The sequence below is a fragment of the Babylonia areolata genome, chromosome 1 (genome assembly GCF_041734735.1).
Source record: "Babylonia areolata isolate BAREFJ2019XMU chromosome 1, ASM4173473v1, whole genome shotgun sequence".
Taxonomy (NCBI): domain Eukaryota; kingdom Metazoa; phylum Mollusca; class Gastropoda; order Neogastropoda; family Buccinidae; genus Babylonia; species Babylonia areolata.
Window position 1 is genome coordinate 44816227 of NC_134876.1, and position 23300 is coordinate 44839526.

The 23300-nt window shown below is 42.1% G+C and overlaps 1 protein-coding gene across 1 annotated transcript in view; it reads right to left on the reverse strand.

Annotated features, from left to right (window-relative positions):
• Window positions 1-23300, reverse strand: part of LOC143283359 (G protein-activated inward rectifier potassium channel 3-like) — a 147158-nt gene that overhangs the window by 25646 nt on the left and 98212 nt on the right. Inside the window, exon 3 of the transcript XR_013055394.1 lies at window positions 12718-12978. The gene's annotated coding sequence lies outside the window, so the exon portion shown is untranslated. The remainder of the gene's footprint in view (window positions 1-12717; window positions 12979-23300) is intronic.

Consider the following 23300-nt stretch of genomic DNA (forward strand, 5'->3'; position numbering starts at 1 on the left):
TGTTTTATATTGTTTGAACGTGACTCGATGTACTTTTGTTCAGGTTTCGACCACTCCCCACCTGAAAACAGAGTATGACTGCCTACACGGCTTAGGTAAAAACGGTCATACACGTAAAAGACGACTCGTGTCTACGAGTGAACGTGGGAGTCGCGGCACACGAACGAAGAAGAAGATCAGGTTTAAAAAAATTTTGTGTTTTTTTGTTTTTGTTTTTAAAAATAAACTTTATGCAAATTCTATAAAAGCAAGATCAAGCCATTTTATTTCACGTTGCTTTTATATGCCTGAATGACAGCTTTATCTCCAATGGACGTGTATAAAAGTACGTGATTTATTAACGCCAGATGACACTTGATCGCTATGATTTTATTACTGCCTACATATATGCATAGCTGCTTCAACAGATTTCGAAATCTGTGTAAGAGACCAGTGCAATGTCAGCTGTTACAAGGTCACTTTCAATCTTAAACTAGTCCTTTGTGGCACAGGGTAAATGTGCTACAATGGCATGTCAAAGCCCGCTACAACCATATCAAAAGGGAACCATTTATGTTTAGAAAATAATAAGATAAAAAATTTACTGCATTTGAAACATTTCTCCAAGGATTTTGTAAAAGCACAACGGTTGATCTTTTTTTTTCTGACCCCCCCCCCCCCCCCCCCCCCCCCCAAACAAACCACCAAAACAAAACAAAACAAACAAGAGAGGCAAGGCCTTCAAGACTCACTTGTGATACACTTTAAAAAAAATCCAAGCTTTTTATGTATTGAGTATAATTTCAAAATGTAATGTTTAAGATGAGAAAGATCAGTTTAAAGCAAATTAAGTCCCCTAGCATTAATTACAGAGTAATTTCCCTTTTTTACTATCTGCACCAAAACGTTTACAAAATAAATAAAACTTCCATGCTTAACAAAAGAAGTTCCTGTTTGAACAAAAAATGATAATAATGACTGCTCTTGTTGTTGGGTCGAATATCAGATCAAAGTGCCAAGTTTAGAGAATACAAAAAAATACAAATATAACAGTAAATGCAGTTTGCATATGATTAGGCTTCATTTTTTATTTTTTTGTGCCCATCCCAGAGGTGCAATATTGTTTTAAACAAGATGACTGGAAAGAACTGAATTTTTCCTATTTTTATGCCTAATTTGGTGTCAACTGACAAAGTATTTGCAGAGAAAATGTCAATGTTAAAGTTTACCACAGACACACACACAGACAACCGAACACCGGGTTAAAACATAGACTCATTTTGTTTACACAAGTGAGTCAAAAATGCAGTCCAAAGTTTCACGAACTTTCTGAGGTAGTTTGGACCTCTTTTTCACCACCTGGCTGGTTTCCACAGCCTCAGATATGTGTGACTCAAAAACACGTTGAAGCCGATTGGTTGGGATACTCAGGTGAGTAAGCTTGTGTTCCATACCACATTAAAACAAAACAGCTTCGAATCTATTGCCACTTTTTTAACATAAGATTTAAAAACAATTACGTCCAAGTCATTAACGACTCTTGGGATTTCAGTTAATGAAAAATCTTATCTAACGGAATATATTGGTACCCACGAAGAACTTACACGCTTTTATACTTGACCAAAAAATGACACCTGAATTTGAGAAGGGGTGGGGGGACCACTACATAGCTTGTGGTGGCTGGATTTAGAAAAACACGGAGAAGAATAAACCTTCATAACTTCGGTCGATGAAGAGATACTGACTAAGTCCATTCTATTTCAAAACGAAATGGCATTGGTGAAACACACGTACGCACACACAGACACACACACACACACACACACACACACAGACAGACACACACACACCAGCGTGGTTCTTGCAGCTCGACACACGTCATCAAACATAAATTGTGATAATGGCGACGAAAACATTTTTTATATATATAAAGTTTTACAAGTTGATAACAGCATAACAAATTTAAGTCCTGATACATTGCTTAAAACACATTCAACAGTTAACCGAAACCAGTAACAGTGCACACTATACAAACCTTATAATCAACCAAACTGCACACGTGCTCTATCAACCTTCTTGTACACAAATCAGAACAAATATAGACTTCAACACTTACGAACACTGGGTGGTTTGAAAAATGGAAAGATTAAGTAAAAACAAACTAGTCAGATTTCATAGTTCTTATCATTGTTCATCATTGTTCTGACATTCCTTGGATAAAACGGTGTATCATAAAACATAAAGGTTGACATTTAATCGAAATGAATACTTTTGAATTTAGTTTTCAAAGTAAAAGAATATCTGATTAACAAAAATTGTTGACTCTTAACTGAAATTCATAGTTTTAATTAAGGTGGACTTTAGATGAGCAATTTTAAGATCAATTTTAAAACTATAATCATGTTTCTTAAGACATTTGGGATCAACATGGTTAATTTATTTTTTTAGAAATTATATTTTCTATAGTATTGCATATCATCAAAAAGATGTTTTCTCTCTAAAGTCACTGTGTGTGTGTGTGTGTGTGTGTGTGTGTGCGCGCGCGCGCGCGCGCGCGTGCATGCGTGCGTGCGTGCGCGTGTGTGTGTGTTTGGCTGTGAGGGAGAGAGAGAGAGTGAGACAGAGACACTGACACAGAGAGAGAGAGAGAGAAAGTTAGCACATTTCCTGTCCAAAGCAATCACCCCACCGGTGCCAGCTGTATGAAAAATGTAGAGACGGCTGTGTGCGGCCAGGAAGCCCCGCCAGGCACGACACGCTATTACAGGCTTGTGGCCCAACTCTCCTGTCACGCCTCTCGCACACGTCACTCTATCGGGGAGCCAGACGCATGGTGGAGGGGAGCGTGAGGGAGGGGGGGGGGGGATGAGAAGGGGTGGAGGGTAGAAGAGAAGAGAGGGACGAGGGGTGGGGTGGGGATGGGGGCAGGTTTAGGAGGAAAAGGGTCTTTCGGCAGTTGGAGGTTAAATCTTAAGGAGAGATCCGTAAAATCACAGTGGTTTTTTGTGTGTTTTTGTTTGTTTGTTTGTTTGGTTTGGGGTTGTTTTTGTTTGTTTGTTTGTTTTTTTGTTTTTTACGCGAATTTGCATCACGTTATCACATAAGAAACACTCAACAATCAACCGGAGGTCAGTTGGAGACAAAATCAAGGACATTTTACCCATGATCACTCCACTTGTCAACACTGAAATCGCAATTTCCGCCGACTGGATTCCATGTCGAGTGATGATCCTTACTTCATCTTCAGCAGATAACGGAGTGAAGGAAAAAGTTTGACAAACAGATAAATGTCCATGATTTCGTATCCGACTGACTTCCGGTTGATTCTGGAGCGTTCCCTGAATGATAAAATGTCGCGTGAAACAAACAAACAAGCAAACAAATAAAACCCGTTCTGTGACTTTTTGCCCATCTCCTAAGGACTGGTCGAAACGCGTCTTGCAGTGACTGAGTGGTAGTACTTCTTCTTCTTCTTCTGCGTTGACTCGTATGCACACGAGTGGGCTTTTACGTGTATGACCGTTTTTACCCCGCCATGTAGGCAGTCATACTCCGTTTTCGGGGGTGTGCATGCTGGGTATGTTCTTGTTTCCATAACCCACCGAACGCTGACATGGATTACAGGATCTTTAACGTGCGTATTTGATCTTCTGCTTGCAATATACACACGAAGGGGGTTCAGGCACTAGCAGGTCTGCACATATGTTGACCTGGGAGATCGTAAAAATCTCCACCCTTTACCCACCAGGCGCCGTCACCGTGATTCGAACCCGGGACCCTCAGATTGACAGTCCAACGCTTTAACCACTCGGCTATTGCGCCCGTCAGTGGTAGTACACATAGCAAAGGTCTCACATCCCCCTCCTACCACAACCACCACCACTGTGATGATTGACTGTTCTGGTGATGTAAACATAAACCACTGTATACTGTATTATTTCTTTTTTGTCTTCTGGTGGTAGCGGGGGGTGGGAAAGAAAAGAAAGGTGAGAGATAGATAGATAGATAGATAGATAGATAGATAGATAGATAGTAAAACAATACAAAAATCAGCTTAAAAAAAAAACCCAACACATCCGTGACAATAAACCAGCGAGAACAAAAAGGAACGCTCTTCAATGCATCAAAAGCACACACCTGACCCAAAGCAAACAAAAACAAAACAAGACAAAGCACAGACACACAGAGACACACACACACAGACACACACACACACAAATAATCAACAAGAATACAATCTTGTCTAGAATCTGGATAACAACCAACGTAATGAGTCACTGATTGTATTGCCATTGATGACGTGTTATGTTCTCTGACTGTTAACAAATCCCCCTCCCCCCCATTTCCACCCACACAAGGTTGTACCACTTACAGTGCGGGGGTTCACGAATACGCAGGCATCTAAAATAACGGCAAAATGTTCAAATTCTCCGGAACGATAAGATTTATGCAACATCTGTATCATGTATCATCAAGAGGTATGACGTAGCAACAATTTTTTTTTAATGAAAATAAAAAAAAGGTAAGACGTAGCTAACAAAAATCAACAAAAAACAACAACAACAACAAAACAACAACAACAACAAAACCCGTCAAAATACATAAAGTAAAGTTATTTGAAAATAAAGAGAAATTTGCAACACAATGCTTAAATCAGTGTCTATCTAGGATAGCAAATGTATTAAATCATTAGAAATTGACAACTAATGGGAAAAACAAAGCAAAAAACAAACAAACAAACAAGCGCAAAAAGAAAAAAACAAAACAAACAACCCCCACCCCCCAAAAAAAACAACAACAACAACAAACAAACACACCAAAACACCACGAACAAACATTTTACATCTCGAACAAACTACAAGGGTCTGTCCTTGGACCCCTTCTATTTCTGATGGATATCAACGTCATTGTCACTAATATTGTTTCAGTTATTAAGCTTTTTGCTGACGACACATACATGTCTTTAGTCCCGAGTGATCATCAGTTACGAGGCGAAATACTAAAATAAGATTTAAAAAAGATAAGTGAGTGGGAACGTTTGAAAAATTGATTTCAGCGAGCAAAAAACGGAGCTATTTAACATTGCCCGTGATCAAAATCCGATGCCAGTGTTGACACTTTGGCATAGTACGCTAACAGGGTGGTCCACATCATAATAACTAACATTTCAAAACAATTGCAAATGGGGCGAGCATGTCTAAACTACTGCAAACAAGGCTAACCTTATTAGTTGTCGAAGGTCGAAGGTCTCCTAACACAAACTGAATAGAAAATCTCTTGAAACAATGTAAAAATATTTCGTTTTACCTGTATTCAACTATGCAGACATAATTTGGAGTTAATGCAACAAGAAACTGGCTGACAGTCTGGAAGAACTTCACTTAGAAGCTATATGAATTATCATTGGGGAGTTGTTCGTGGAACAAGCCACGAAAATCTTTTCAAGGAGTCGGGATTATGTCTTTTAAAGGAGAGAAGCAAAAGACACAAATAGATATTTTACCATAAGTTAGTTAACGACAATGCTCCACACCACTGAAAGAGCCTCTCTGCTAAAAATCCCTATCACAGAAGACGTAGAGTTCTATAAGGTAACGCTATCCGATATAAAAATGAGACATACGCTGCTTCCTTCTTTCCCTCAGCGACTAGACCATGGAACGAAGTACCCACATCTCTCTCTCTCTCTCTCTCTCTCTCTCTCTCTCTCTCTATATATATATATATATATATATATATATAAGCCAGTACTTCTATTAGTCAGCTTAAATATCATCTCTCTTCTTCAGATTCATAGTTCCTGCTCGCTTCTATCATGGAAAAAGAACGCAACAAATCATCCACTGCAGACTGAGACTCGGTATGATTAACCTTAACTCAGACTTTCACAAAAGACATCTACTAATGACCCAGGGCGCGCTTGTGTTGACCCTAATGAAACAGCTGACCACTTTTTCACCCACTGCCCTCGCTATATTCATATTCGTATCAAAAAACAAAACAAACAAAAAAAATCAAAAAAAAAAAAAAAAGTCAACACTCTCCCACTGGAATCAGATGTTGAGCAGTTCTGCTGTGTGGAAGTGCGCAAATGAGTTTAGACAAAAATGCCGACATTTTCAGAGCTGTACACCAATTCATTTTGAAATCTGGGCGATTCTGAATTTACTATTAATAATACTGCGTTGGAGCGCTAGACCTTCTGTAAATGAACGTTGTAAAGTTTGATCTGTAGGCCACCACGACTCTCCCTCTCCCTCTCCTTCTTTCACATCGCATACTGTTTCATTTCTAAAATACTTTATCTTTGTAACTTTGTGTCTCTCCATGTATTGTTGTGCCTCACACTGGTCAATGTCGTTATATTTACTTTGGTTCCTTTAACTTGTCCGCATAAGTTCTTGTGCTCACTTGTTTTCTTATTGGGCATAGCTTAAAAAATCCATGCTTGATACCCCCTTCCCATACTTCTTGTGTTTCTGTGCTTATGTTATGTTGTTTCTTTGAATATGATTTGTTCAATGCATAAAAAACCAACCAGACTAACGAGTAAATAAACTCAGTTGAACAGACAGCAAAGGACAGAGTCACATCACAACATCTCTGTTCTCCGCTAATCGACCCACGGATGGTGCCCTCTCTTAATGCTCGTAAGTGTTCCCACTTCTGAGCCAGCTGATCTCATGCCTGTCACATGAATAGAGTCACATTACATACCTGTCCCCAAGCCATGTCTTGAAATGGTCGATTCTTATTCTTCTTCTTCGTTCGTGGGCTGCGGGCTCCCATATTCACTCGTATGCATACACGAGTGCGCTTTTACATGCATGACCTTTTACTTCTACACACAGGCAGCTATACTCCGTTTTCGGGGGGTGAGATGGCTGATTGATGATCGGGGAACCCACAGAAATGACAAAACATTTTCAATCGATAATGATGTTAAAAATAGAAATGACTTAACATTTTCAATCGTCAATGGTGTTAAAACAACAGCATTCCAAACAACTGTTCCATGTATATGAAGTTCTGCTTCTCTAAGTACCGGCATGCTAATTTTCACAAGTTTGTCACACTGAAATGTCAGTTTTCATCAGATTATCAATACCATTTCTGTGATTACCCACATCCCAACCGCTCATAACTAAAATATTTTGTGATACTGGCCACTGGTAAAAATGTCTAGACAGTATATACATACCAAAGATTGTCACCTGGACAGATGGACTGGACCGCAGCTTTATAAAAAACGATTGCTATTCTCTGTCAGTTTGAACGAAAGCTTTTTTCTGTCTCCAAACGCTTTAACAGTGATTTTCACCCTTAAAAAAATCCAACAATCTCTCTCTCAAAACATTTTAGTAGTGCTTTCTTCTCTTTCTAAAAAACAGTTAAACAGTTATTCCTGATTTCAATCGTGTTTACTTTGATTCATTTTCTCTCTCAAAACGTTTTAACAATGGTTCATTGTTTTTCCAAAGCATTTCAACACCCCCCCTCTCTCTCTCTCTCTCTCTCTCTCTCTCTCAGACACACACAGACACAGCCACACACACACACACACAGAGAGAGAGAGAGAGAGAGAGAGAGAGAGAGAGAGAGAGAGAGAACATTTTAACATCTCAAAATATTTTAACAATGCTCACTCCTATCTTTCATAACGTTTTAACAATATTTTCTTAAACGCATAACGTGTTAACGGTGCTTATTTCTCCTCAAAACAAAAAGCTTTTAACAATACTTACTTTTTTTTTTCGCGTCTTTCATTCTGTCTTTGCTTTATCTCAACCCGTCAGTGCAGTGAACATTGCTGGACAAACCGACCAATCAGCAGTAAGGGAAAACAACATGGACCTCCTCTGTGCCAACCCCTCAACAACAATATAGAATCTCACAGGAAGCCCCCCCCTCCCCCAAGTAAAAAGCCTCCTATCCATACATTATCTCTCTCCCCCCCCCCCCCCCCCCCCCAATCCCCCAACCCCATCCAATTTAAAAACACGAACATTTTCGTTAAGAAAATTAACCAAACCATCATTTGAATAAAAGAAGAGCCAGCAATAACAACAATCAACGATGTAGCTCCGTGATTATCAGCCACACTGCCAATAAAATAACGCATAAACCAAGGGCAACAATCACATTAATGTAGGTTAAAAACCCTTGAAAAAAAACAACACATACACACCAAACAAACAAACAAAAAAACGAATTTGTGATTCCGTTTTTCAGCCACGACGATATTTCACCGAGAGTGTGACTGATACTGAATTCACTTCAGATCTCTGCCCTCGACCCATCCTCCAAACATTGAAACATACGTGCAAGAATTCGGGGTGGATCACATCTAATACACCTACACGTTTACCCAAACGGATAGGTTGGCTATTCAGATTCCGCCTGACTGCAGTTTCAGTTTCAGTAGCTCAAGGAGGCGTCACTGCGTTCGGACAAATCCGTATACGCTAAACCACATCTGCCAAGCAGATGCCTGATCCTGCTGCACTTCAACCAACGCCATTTCACGACCTCAACACAAGAATAACAACAAACAAGCAGTTCAGTCGAGGAAAACAGGCTTAAATGACCACCACAAAAATAGCACACATAAACAACCATGTGAATAAAAAAAAAGAGGATAAATCAACAATAAAAAGATAAAGGGGAGAAACGATGAAAAGATCGGAAACCGAATGCCGTCTGTGCCAGCAGCCACATAGCGCTGGTCATTTCATCATCGACAACGTTCTAGCGTTTACTGAAGCTGTATAAAAATTTACTAGTTTCCTTCCTGAACGATCAAGGACTCATAGTCACACTTGACCGGTGTACTGATATCTACATTGTCCTTGTAACCCCACATAATCCTGAAGAATGCATACAAACAACATTCAATACTGAAACAAAGGATAGCCTCTGTATGCGTTTGTCTTTAATTTGAGAAGTGCTCTGACTAAAAAATGTTATATATCCATTTGAGTTTGAAAATACAACAAAGGAGTGATTAATCCACGGCTTTAGAACTAAATGTCTAGGGTTTGAATCCCGAAAGACCTTGGTGAGTTAAGTGTGGAACTTTTCTTTGTGATCTGGAAGATGCACAGATCAAGGGGCGTACAGTCCTGAAGCTCATTCGTGCATATACGAAAACAAGAGACCAAACATGCAAAGTAAACGTCCTGTAATCGATGTCAGAGTTCTCTGGATTATCTTTAAAATAAAATTAAAAATTAAAAAGCAAAAGAAAAAAGGAAGCAAAAAAAAAAAAAAAAAAAAAAAAAAAAAAAAAAAGCACGAACCATGACACTCATCAGTACACTGATGTTGAAAGAGAAAACGGAAGAAGAAGACATTCTGTACGTTCATGTTTCTTTCTAAATTTTACTACTGCCATTTATAAGAAGAAAAAAACCAGAACGGAACCAGCTGGAAGCAGCTGTCAGTGATGGGACCACCGCAGCATTTACAACGGCCAGTAGAAGGTCCCCGCCGGATAGTAATTTCCATCACTAGCAAAGAAAAAAAAGTCATTTGAAAAAAAAAAGAAGAAAAAAAAAAGACGCGCTCTCGCAAGTCCGTTGCGACGATGGTCAAACTGACCTCTGCAACGTATTGATCTTGAAGCATTATATGTCTTTTCCCTTTCCCAGACTTTGTTACTCCGAAATACTCAATTGAAGGTAAGATCAAACTGGTCAGAAAGTGTGAGTGGATTAGTTCAAACCATGTCACACATCTAGAGACAGCGGCTTAAGACAAATATATATCCACCCATACAAACCAATTCACTAGAGAAAAACAAACCAGATCATAAAACAGCTCCCCCCCCACCCCCCCACCCCCAACCCCGTGAAAGGGAATTCCAAAAACACTAAACAAGGCCAACCAGTGGTCCATACGCAGAGAACCAACACAATGGTCGTCATCAAAAGCAGAGAACAATCGAAACCAAACTTGTGACGTGCTCAACAAAATCAAATCATACAGTAATATCGTGTATTCAGTCAGTGGTAAGAGTTATTTCGAGACAGACAGACAGACAGACGGAGAGCATGCATCACTACTAGTAATGCATCTCTAGCAACAAGCAGTTGTGGAGTTCGTCTTGCAACAACAACATGAACGTTAAAAAACCATCGACGAGAATCGCACATACTACAACTGAAAGAAAATCTCAATTCTGTAAAATCAGCGACGATAGCTTTCACAAACAGCTGGCGATCGTATGCTTACATTCATGTATCCATCACAGGTGATTTTTCACACATCTGTGTGCTTAGGACACTATCAACTCCTGTGTTTAAACGATTGCGTTCGTGATTGCGCATAACGTTTCCTACAAACGAATTCAAATCAAAAACAAAGGAACAAACCCAATGCTGTGTCAGTTTTCTAGTACCTATATGATACCAGGCACATCATGCACATAAATCCATAGAATTACAGCCACGATGAAACCGACTAATCAGCCTATCTTTTGTTGTGAAAAGAGCACTGATATTCTGCACTCGCAAAGAAACAAAGCATATATAAAAATAGTTCATAGTCAGTGTCAGTAGAAAATATTTGGTATCTTAATCATTCACTCCAACATATTGGAATATGATGCTAATATTTTCTTCTCTGGATTTACCATTAAAATTTGTGTTTCTCTCTTTTTCCTTCTTTCTCTCCACCACCACCCTCTCGCTCTCTTTACATTTCAATCAATCTTGTCGTTATCGTTGACAGTTCTTTTCTTTCAGTTACCATCAACACGATTTTTTTTCTCTTTTTAAACACCCAGTCCACTCTTTCGGTTTTCAGCATATCCATTCAGTACCTCTCAGTTCCTTTGACTGTCGTTGGCTGGAAAAGTGAAGTTCCGTGCAAATCCTGCTTAATAGTGTCCTTCGTCTTTTTCTTCATCTCTCTCTGTCTCTCTTTTCCTCTCTCTTTCTCTCTTACCCCTTCCTCAAGGTGGTCAGTGGCACAACAGGTTATGGTATAATAAAGCCTGACGCGCATCGAACAACCCGTTTTGATCTGATCTGGTGAGTTGTTGGCTGAGAACACCTACCTCGTCAGAGGTATCAGTAAACTCTCATCACCTCCCATCTCGCGAGTCATTGTAGCGTTTCTTTCTGTTCTGCTCTGACTGTTGTAGCCGCTCCGTTTTATCTAACACACTGGTTTATGCATCCCTTAGAAATCACAACCACCCACCAATGATTGCTACACTTTAAAAAAAAACCCAACATTTCTTCCTTTGAACATCTTTATCTGGTTTTCCCCTTTTTTATGTGTAAATGTTAATCCTAAAATTATTCTTTCTGACCACTTCTCTCCATCTGTCTCTTTTTTTTCTGTTCGTCTTTTCTATAACCGTTTTTTTTTCTGCGTGTGTGATTTTACACAATCAATGTCCAGCACGCGAATGATGCAAGGTCCATTCCCTTCAGAAACGGTGAGTGAACAGGACTGGCAATCCTGACCCCCGAAATCCCAGCTAGAATCCACACGACCAAACATGAATAACTTACCAACGAAACAGTTCTTTCCTGAAGTCATGTCGATAATGTTCTGTTCCCTGAAGTGTTAGCAACAACACAAGGCTATCGTATTGATGACCGGTGATTTATGCTGCCTACTCATGTCAGGTAAACGTTGTGGCGACACAAGCAGCGTTTTCTTCACGACCAACAAAGTCTCCTTCGAAGAAGGCATTTGCAACATAACGGCTAAGGCCTTTTGGCTGGCTTCAGATGTGTGACCAGAAACTATCCTCAACGTATCACCACACTTCAGTGTTCTTCCGAGGCGTGTTCTGTGCCCAGTAAAGTCACATCACATCAGTTTCCTTTTCAAGGAATGCCGTGACCGCCACAAACACTGAGCGATCTTTCGTCGCAGTTGTCATCGTCACACAATAAGGGGTGATGCTTAACAGCACACCAGTTACTGCAATGACCAGTCAAGTGTGTTACCACACTGCAGTTCTCCCCGCTGGCTCCGAAATCGAAATCACGAGTTGGTTAGATACACCCTGTTTCTTTTCGAACATTTCTGTTAGCACTTTATCAACCATGGAAGCATCTCTCTGAAAGAAGCAACAGTCACAGTCCATTTAGTTTTCCAAGAGATGATGCCTTTGAGGAAATTTGACATCGAGGGTTTTGTTTTGAGCTGACTCAGAACAGCGTAAGCAGACACAGAACAATCAGCATTATCATCTTTGTTGGTACTTGGGGGAGAGCTTCAATGCATTTAGAATATTCAGTCGGTCTCCCTGCTTCTTATTTTGTACATAGTGTGTTCATACAGTGTGTTCATAAAGTGGATCTTGCAGAGAACTCCAAAGAAAGAAGACGTTTCAGCCGCGTGTCTGTTGATTTTTTGTTCATCGTTCTTGTGTGTATGTCTTACACACAACTACAATGCTGTGAGAACATTCGGTCGCGTGTGCTTTTTTTTTTTTTTTTTTTTTTCGCTCGTGTAGATGTTTTCATCGACAAGCAGATCTTTCTGGTGTAACCAAAGATACTATCAAAGACTTTCTTCTCAAGCAAGAAAGTATCCCAGGAAGCATCAGTTCTTAGGAAACCTCAGAATACGAGAACATCGGCACCTACACGACCCCAGGATCTGAGAACCCCAGAACATTAAAAAAAAAAAAAAAAAAAAAGTTTCAGGATCTGAGGATATCCTAAGGACATCTGTACTAAAAGCCCTCAACACACGAGGACAAGAGCAGCTAACCTCCACACTTGACATCAGTGTCCCAAAGACCTCTGGGGCGTCGTGTGTCTGGTCGGCCACGCCAGATACTCTAGAGGCGAAAAGTGACGTCAGAGCTGCAGAGAGCCGTGACGTGGACTGTGTCGTCAGTCGTACTCCTCCACGTGGAAGAAGTCCCTCCACTGTGTGCCCACCTTGGTGGAGCGGCGGGCGCTGCTGGGCGCCTCGATGTCGTCGTCCTCGTCAAAGTCGTTGTCCGAATCGTCTTCGTCGCACATGGACCTGGCGGACAGACAGCATGGAATGAAATGACGTACAACATCACTCTGAATTATTGGTCATTTGGCTTTGTCATACTAGCTGACACCTCAACAGTGCAGATCTCTCTCTCTCTCTCTCTCTCTCATCTCACTGTGTGTGTGTGTGTGTGTGTGTGTGCGGGCGGACGGGCGGGCGGGCGTGTATACGTGCGAGCGTGCGCGTCTTTGTGTGTTCATGTACATGTGCGTATGTTTAGAGTCTCCCTCGCGCATAGCGTGATGAATCCACACAAAGCGTTGAAACCCCCCACCGGCACCGCACCATCAAGTCCTGCCCGTGGCGATAACAGCGTCCCTTCCACAACCCCCAAGGATCACTGAGAGCGGTCAACACCCTATGTCTCCCACACCAGCCTGAGAAGGCTTTCTGCTAGAATGCCAGGGGTAAGTCGTCTTCTAGTTCATCATCACTCCATCATGCAAGTTGAACCGTTTTTTTCCTCCCTACAAAATTTTTCCTAAAATCTTATCATCCAGATCGTACAGACCCCCCGCCCCTTCTCTCTCTCTCTCTCTCTCTCTCTCTCTCTCTCACACACACACACAAAAAGGAAAGAGGTCAACATCCCCACTTGAATAAACAGAACTGAAAAAGACATTATCCCAGCTAAAGATATTTATCTGTCTCTAAAACAATACAGACATAGACACAGACACAGAGACAGACACAGACAGATAGACAGACAGACAGACACACACACACACACACACACACACACACACACACACACACACTCACACACACACACGACACCTCAAACCCTTGAGTTGCGAGTATTTCATAAACGTGCCCACAGTCATTCCACACAAAACATTGTCTTCAGCTGCACCTCTAGCGCTGCCTGCTCGTGGCGTTTACAGCCCCCCAGGGAGTGCTGACAGTGGTGAACACCCAACACCACCCGCTCCCCTGACCAGCCTGTGAGTCTCTGTCGGCACGCTACACGTAAACACGTCCTCTTTCATCCCCAGTCTGTGACGTAAGTACACCTGATGGCACACCCCTCCCCCTATGGTCCCCCCTCCACCCCAGGTAAACAGTGTCATTGAAATTGAGATTGAATAAATAGGTCTGAAAAAGCATTCTCATTCTCTCTCTCTCTCCCTCTCTCTCTCTCTCTCAACACAGGGCAGAATCTGGATGGAACAATTAACGTCCCATTAAATCATGAACTACAACTGTAAACAAAAGATAGGCTGGTGCAGCGAGTACTCAAGACAAAGCGTAATTCATGCGCTTCAAGAATAGCAAACAACCCCTCCCCTCCCCTAACACACACACACACACACACACACACACACGTTCTCTCTCTCTATCACACACACACACACACACACACACACACACACACACACACACACACACACACACACACACACACCATGCACTTCCCAATAAAGACCTACACTTCAAGTTTTGAATTCCCATGAACATGACAAACACATCCCCAGTTAGGGACTGTATCCTGCTGCACCTTCAGTCATAACTCCTGGCTTCTGCAGCCACCAGAGGAAAGCTGACACAGTTTCCAATGCCCAGCTCATTACTTCCTGGCATGTGTTCAAGACAGACTTGCCAGCCAACACACTGACTGCCAGACACAGACTGCAGAATGCAGATGAGTTGTGAAACGATATGCAATGGGGGCAGCAAAATTTGTAAATGGGAAAGGATGTGACACTACAGCGCAAACCGAAACCGGCCATCAACGAAGTAACGGTAATTCCAGGCTTGCACTCTCTCTCTCTCTCTCTCTCTCTCTCTCTCTCTCTGTCTCTCTCTCAGATGTAAATGTGCATAATCTATCACAACTTCTAACTTAATTATCGTGCACTATTACAATTGATTTCCATGGGGAATTGCCCCAGAGATCCATTGAATAATGCAGTCACGCATCTTATGAAATGGACGCTGTCAGTAAAGTGCCAGTCTAGAATGACTCACGAGGAAAGTTTTCAATAAAATTTGATTTAGATTCATCAAGCATTCACACATTACGTGGCACAATATTCAATATACAACCCCCAAAGATCACAATTTCTAAGGGGGGAGGGATAATATGAAACGAACCAACTGACTACATCAACAAGAACAAAAATAACCAAAGTAGTCACTTCTTATATGCATAATTTTAAGAAACTGCCACTGTGAAGATAACCACATTCCATAACCTTATTATGAGTTAATGATCATACAAATAATCAGTTAGTTTAGAGTTAACATTCATGGAAACATAAGTAAAAACAACAACAACAACAATATTCAGTACAGCCAGGGGGGAAAAAACATACTGCCAACGTGAAGAAAAGGCATTATCTTGGAGATAAAAAAAAGACAAAAAAAGACACATGCAAAGGTCAAAGAGGTACTGGAATTAATCATCTTTGAACATCTTTTTATGTTCAAGCCTACTCAAACGGGAACTATGAATATAGTTTGAAATCTCTAACTTCTCTCTTTATCAGACACACAGACACAGACACAAACACACACACACACACACACACAGACACACACTGTGACTAAAATCCAGAATCTCCCGTAAAAAGAAAAAGAAAAAAATCCTGATCAATCCATACAAAGCAACGTTTTCTGCTGCACGTCAAGCACCACTCCTGGCGTTTACAGCCCTCCATGGCATGCTGATAGCAGTGAACAGCCAACACCCACACACACTGCCCTGACCAGCCTTTGAACCTCTGTCAACAGACACGTAAATACGTCTTCTTTCATCCCCCACCCTCCCCCCTGTGACGCAAGTCCAGTTACTGGCCTGGCGTGCACCCCAGCCCTCTACCCACGGCACTCTCCCCAGTAAACAGCTTTGTTAAAATGGGGGGGTGGGGGGGGGGGGGAGAGTGGGAGGTTGGGGGGGGGGGGAGTTTGAAGAAAATATTTGGTCTATCTGTCTGTCTCTGCTATAATAGAACAATTGACATCCAACCGAATTCATGAATTGCAATTGTATTCAAATATACTGAAGCAGCAAGACAATGTTTAACTCATGCACTGAAAGCATGGGCACAGAAATCTCCTCCGCTCCCAACACACACACACACACACACACACCATACTCCCATATTCCCTTCCCAAAATCCCCACCCCCTCTCAGTTTTTTTGGTTTCCACTGAACATTGTCAACCCAGCCCAGTTAAGGCAATGTGTCCAGCAGCACCTTCAGTGACAACTCTTGGATTTATCTGCAACCAAAAGAATGTCGATACATTTTCCAATTAATACTGGGCAGGCATTCAAGACAAACTTGCCAATACACTGAGAGCCAGACACAGACTGAATAAACGTGGTTGAGGAGAAAAGCAATGCATTGTGGAGGTAGCAGACAGTAAATTAAAAAACAACACAAAACAACCCCGCCCCCCCCCCCCCGGCCCCCCCCAAAAAAAAACCCAGACAGCACACCTCAGTGTAAACACCACCAAGACAGTTTCATAAGTGATCTCAGAAGCGCTGTTTTTACTTATGCTAATCCCACAGACTTGGGAACATTCTTAACGCGAAGTAAACTTACCACTGTCATGAATTCTCATGAAACCCAGCTCTGGTCATCAACGATAAGTGAAGATAATACGAGTCTTGCTGAGAATTTCTCTCTGTATCTTCATTAATCTTTCCTTGGCAACCTTGTGCTGTTCACCCCACGCTCGTTTCCACCCCCTCTCTCTAAGAAATGTCATTGCTCATGATTTATCGCGATTTCTGAATTGTTTACAGCACACTACTGTCACTGATTTTCAGGGGTGATAATTTTAGGACTGAGATCCATTGAACCAACGAATGTCACCATTTATGAATGATCGCAGTCATTGCTGCACAGGTGTAGCTGTGGTGATGAGGAAAGTTTACTGTAAAAAAAAAAAGAAAAAAAGAAAGATTATTCCAATAATCCACTATTCAAGCTATAAATCCAAAACTATCATCATTTCAAAGAAAGGGAAGAAAAACATCATGAAACCAAACGACGTCAGCAAAACAATCACTTATCACATTCAGAATTTTTCACGATTTAAGAGAGCTCTAACATTTGAAGATTCTTATCAAGTTTTGATACTTTCTTGTCATCTGGTGATATCACAAATGACTTTGATTCAGAATGAACACTGCTGGAAATATTCAATAAAGTCAGGTACGAAACCATGTCAGAACCAGTTTTGCTAAAACAGGCATTACCTTGGAGAAAAAAGTGAAGGTCTGGGAGGCTCTGAAACTGATAATGTTGAATCTCCAAAGTTCTTTTGAGTTGAAGCACAGCTCAAAGGGAAACTCACAGATAAGTGTGACACTCTCTCCTTTTTGCACAGAGAGAGAGAAGAGAGAGATTCATAATGACTTTATTATTTCAGAAAGAGAAATTATGCGTGGTAAAGTCTATGATACAGATTACAAACAGTATAGTTTCTTATTCAGCATATATAACAAAAACAGGACAGAGTTATGGCAAAGCAAACTCTCTGACCCCAAGACCTTTTTTTTCCTGACCGTGCCCGAAATCCTTTCACACAAAACATTGTCTTCTGCTACACCTCTAGCGCTGCCTGCTCGTGGCGTTTACAGCCCCCCAGGGAGTGCTGACAGTGGTGAACACCCAACACCACCCGCTCCCCTGACCAGCCTGTGAGTCTCTGTCGGCACGCTACACGTAAACACGTCCTCTTTCATCCCCAGTCTGTGACGTAAGTACACCGGCTGGTGTTTGGGGGTTGTTTTCTTCCTCTGAAGTATACCTGATGTTGTTAAAAACGAGAGGCAAAGCCTTCAAGACTCACTTGTGCTTTGCGCTTTATCCATTAAAGGAATCACGAAGAGGAAAAAAAATTAAAAGAGATTTTTAAAAAATCGTTGAAAAGTGCTCTGTATTAAATATGATATATAAATTAAGCTTGGGAAAAATATCAATTTAAAAGAAAAAAGAAAAAAAAAGGCATGCGAGCAGGATCGAACCATGCGTGTTCAGTTCCGAAGCAAGCAGAATAATCTGCACCGCTGCAGCGCATCTGACGTCATTCGACTAGATTTGATACTTAAAACAATATTGACGTTCTCTTCTTCCTGGGACAAATAGATATGATTGTAGTGGAGGTAACAACGCTGTGTTTTTGTGCGTTTTATCATATCTCGATTATTCTTTTATTTCGGTGGTAAAGGAGACGTTGCCATCACTTCAATCCACCGTAACACATGGTAGATCTCTAGATCTGCACTGACGAACCAGTCTACAGGCTGAAAGAATTAGAAACGATCGATTCATTTTTTCTTTATGTTCATTCTAGTTAATTCAGTGTCCACTTTAGAATATTTATATGCAGTAAACAAGTCGATGGTGTAGTTAGTATCACTGTATGTGTTCTGTCTAGAATTTGTATTTCTTTCCTTTTAATTGTGAACAAGAAAAACGAGGTCATCCTCTTTGAACACAGCCTACGTTCTAGTAGGCCTGACTCAGTGGGAAGCTGGGGTTTTTTTTTGTTTTTTTTTTTTTTTTTTTTTTAAAGAATTTTCGGATTTCAGAACGAATCTCAACAAAATAAACCGTTAATAATTAGGAAATACGGCTTAATTCGGGAGACTTACAACCTGTTATTGGTATGACTGTGAAGATTTTTTTTTCATACTATGTTTAAGCCAAATTTGGTATTGGCAGACAAAGTATTTCCTGAGAAAAAGGCAGTGTTAAAATTTACCACTGACACACAGACATACGCACACACACACAGAGAGAGACAACCGAACACCAGGTTAAAACATACTCACTTTGTTTACACAAGTGAGTCAAAAATGAAGAAGAAGAAGAAGAAGAGAGAGAGAAAGAGAGAGAAAGCAATACCTATCCACCGCCACCTCTCCTGTAAAACATTTTTTTTTTTTAAAGTTGACGTTCACATGCATTCTCTCTCTCTCTCTCTCTCTCGCGTAGAAGTCAGACTGAACACTTAACGTCGTCAGGCAAGTTACTTGTAAACTGAAGTCATGACGTAGCAGCTAGCGCTCAAGACAAAGATTCGTGCGCATCAAGCACGTCCACACGCCCTTCACACACACACACACACACACACACACACACTTTCTCTCAACACTCCCCCTGCCCCCCCCCCCCTCCCCCCCAGCCCCTTCCCCTTCCCAACCCCCTTCAGTTTTGAATTTCCACTGAACATGGTCAACGTAACAGAAGCAAGGCCACCAGTCACAGTCACTTTGGTGCTCTTGGCTTTTCCAGCCACTAAAGGAATACTGACACAGTTTCTCAGCTCGTGATTAATTGAGGACAGACTCGCCAACACACTGACAGTCGGGCTCGGACTGAGGTAGGCAAGGAGCAGGGAGGTAACATATAATACACGATGGGAGTTACAGACAGTGAGAAAGGAGAAAAAAAAGAAAAAAAAAGTGTAAATGGCACTAGTTAGAGAAGTAGTCCAGAAAGTGCTGCTGTTGCTGTTGCTGTTGCTGTTGCTCTCTCTCTGTCTCTGTCTCTGTCTCTGTCTCTCTCTCTCTCTTTCTCTCCATCTCGACCGATAATCTATCACAATTTTGAGATCGTTTATCGGGCACTACTGCTATTGATTTCCAGAGTCCGCTTCTCCAACCACCGAACCGTACAACGTCGTCATCTTACATGGGCGCTGATATTTCTGTGCCAGTCTAGAAGACTTAATGGGGAAAGTTTCTGATTTAAAAAAAAAAAAAAAAAAAAAAAAAAAGAAAAGAAAAGAAAGAAGTCTTTCAGACTCCTGTGGATTCGCATACTGCAAAACGTTCAAGCCACGAATTAAAAACTGTTTATAACCTGGATGTAAGGGAAAGAAAATAGCGAACAGCAAACACTCGCTGGACCAAACCTACACAAGCGCTGTGTGTGTGTGTGTGTGTATGCGTGTGTGTGTATGTGCGTGCGTGCGTGCGTGCGTGCGTGCGTGCGTGCGTGCGCGTGTGTGTGTGTGTGTGTCTGTGTGTGTGTGTGATATTGACCGAGAAAGGCTGAGGAAGAGGGGACTGCTGACTCCTATCCCAAGAGAGAGATAGAGAGAGACTGAGACAGAGAAAAAGAGAACAGTTCCACTGACCACTCACAATTAACACAGAAAGAAAGAGACAGACAGCCAGAGAGACAGACAAACAGACAGAAACAGGCACACAGAACGAGCCTGATGCCAAATGGTTTGAGGGTGGACGGGAGCACTGGAAATGCACACACACACACACACACACACACACACACACACACACACATGAGCGCGCACACGCATGTACACACACACACACACACACACACACACACACACACACACACACATGAGCGCGCACACGCATGTACACACACACACACACACACAAGAAAGAAAAAAGAAATGAAGAAAAATCGATCAATATCTACTTACACGGCCAGATCAGACGATCGTAGCCACAAGCCAGACAGAAGCCAATACTTTGATGGACACGATGAAGATGATAAAGAGGTGGAGGAAAAGGGGGCGGGGGGGGGGGGGGGGGGGAGGGGAGGGGCATTTCTACATCAGTCGGTTGACAGATCATCCGACACCCACATGGAAGAGAAACAACAACCACGACAACAACAACAACATCAACACTGCGCCTCTGGCAGACAGACGTTCGTGTGCACGTCTCGTCAATAAAAGGAACTGCCGCCTCCGCCGGCTCTGCAGAATATTAAGCAGTTGTTCTCTTTGTGTCTGCATCAGTCTGTCTGCTTCTGTCTGTCTGTCTGTCTGGTCGTAAATAGTTTGATTTAATGGTTATCATAATTTTATTATTTTAGTCCTTTTCGACTGGACCAGCTCAGTTTTGCTTCTTTCCATGAACGAAAAGCATCTACACGAAACAGTTCGCAGAAATGAACCACAAGCAGTAGTTTAACATCAGTGGAGAGATGGCCTGGAGGTAACGCGTCCGCCATGGAAGCGAGAGAATCTGAGCGCGCTGGTTCGAATCACGGCTCAGCCGCCGATATTTTCTCCCCTTCCACAAGACTTTGAGTGGTGGTCTGGACGCTAGTCATTTGGATGAGACGATAAACAGAGGTCCCGTGTGCAGCATGCACTTAGAGCACGTAAAAGAACCTACGGCAACAAAAGGGTTGTTCCTGGCAAAATTCTGTAGAAAACATCCGCTTCGATAGGAAAAACAAATAAAACTACACGCAGGAAAAAATAACAACAACAAAAAAAAAAAAAAAAAAAAAAAGGGGGGGGGGGGGGGGGGGGGGGGGGGGGGGGGGGGGGGGGGGGCGCTGTAGTATAGCGACGCGCTCTCCCTGCGGAGAGCAGCCCGAATTTCACGCAGAGAAATCTGTTGTGATAAAAAGAAATACAAATACAAATGCCCGATAACGGAACTGCTAGCGCAGACGAAAAGAAAGCCTTTTCTGTCAAATTTCAGCATTAGGCTCCACTGCGGCCCCCCGCCCCCCCCCCCCCCCACACACACACCAAAACCAACCATCTCCCCCCCCCCCCCCCCCGCCCCCCTCTCTTTCTCTTTCTTGATCAGAATCGTACCATTCACTCCTTTCTCTCAGGAATTTTGATGAGCTTTTTATTTCAAATCGCTGCAATTGTTGCATATTTTTCACCAACTTGATTTTCAGTTCCTTCCTTCTCATGCTTATTTATGTATCTATTCTTTTCAACCTGGTTTTCAGTTCGTTCATTCATTTATTTGCCTTATTTTTGTTTATCTACTTTTTAACCTGGTTTTCAGTTATTTCGTATTTTTATTTGTATATTCATTTCTCTGCGTGGTTTGTCCATTTACTTTCTTACTTGTGTTTCATTAAGATAAAAAAAAAAAATGAATAAATAAAAAAAAAATCACAAGTTCCAACAAATGCACATTGTGTTCATAGAAGACATTTCATCACCGCTCCCTCCATTAGTCCCTGTTTACCTGACTTGACGGCAAACATTCGTTTTATGTTCCGTGGCAGGTTATCCACGCGCGCGCGCGCATGTGTGTATATATTGCGGGTGGGGGTGGGGTGTGGAGGGGTGACGGGGATGGGGCGGGGGGGGGGGGGGGGGAGCAAGCAGTCTGGAGGTCTGTGGGTGTGGGTGTGCGTGTACGTGTACGTGTCTGTGATGGTGATAAGAGACGGAGGGAGGAGAGAGGATTACCCCCTGGCTCCTGTAGCAAATCCTGAAGCCAGATGAAAGTACCTTTCACTGACTGGTCTTATCGCGTTGCCTATCACCCATTAACGGCGTTTTACGTCCTCTCTTTCTTCTTCTCCCCCACCCCGGTACCGTGTATAAGGGACCTGTTGACAGCGCCCCGCCAGTACAGGAAGTATCGGAGCCATCCATTTCCACTCGCTGGAATGCGATGCATGCGTCATTTCGTGACGTCAACGCGTTCTGCGATGAGGTAATAAAATTCAAGCCGATTGGGGGAAAACCCACTGTATTAGTTTGTGAAGCAGAATATGTGTGTTCTACTTTCAATCTTTTTTACACATTTTCGTTTTATCAACATGCCAATCATTCTTGCGGCCAAAAGGAAGGGTGTCTCCCCCCCCCCCACCCCCTCGCCGCTCCCCCCCCTCCCCGCCCCCTATGTCTGTCTGCCCGTCTGTCAGTGAAGCGCACCCACATAAATTCTTCCCCAGATAAACAGAAATTCAGAACACCACATTCTTACAATGTCCACTGTCCTGTAGGTTTTCTTTTGATCTCATCAGGGCTCAGTCAGCTACAACCACCACCACCACTACTACTACTACTATTACTACTACTACTGCTCAAATTACTGTAAACTGTACTCTACAGCTGAAAAGGTGGCATTACTAAGGGTAAGATAACGATGCCTATTTATCACGCAGTAAGAGTAAATCTGTTGTTAGCAACAACGAAATCGTAATTAGGAGCGTTGCAAGTTCATCGGAGAAGCAATGTATTTTCGGAAAAAGATGATTTTAACCAACTATTAATTTCAAGATGATCCGATACATGACGCGCGCGTAATACCATTAGGATGGTATCTTGATTTGATTAGAACAATTGTCATTCCCCGTTACCTAGAGGGCTTTAATGCTGAATGTACAATAACGCATGCCAGTGTCAGTGTCTATTTCCTTTGGATGTCTCTTCACCATGGCCATGTTTGGCTGTTTGCTTTGATCATTTCACCTACATGCCGGTTCTTTGTTGTTGTTGTTGTTGTCGCTGTGTGTGTGTGTGTGTGTGTGTGTGTGTGTGGGTGGGTGTGGGTGTGTGTGTGAGACAGAGAGACAGAGAGAGAGAGCAGGCTGTGAA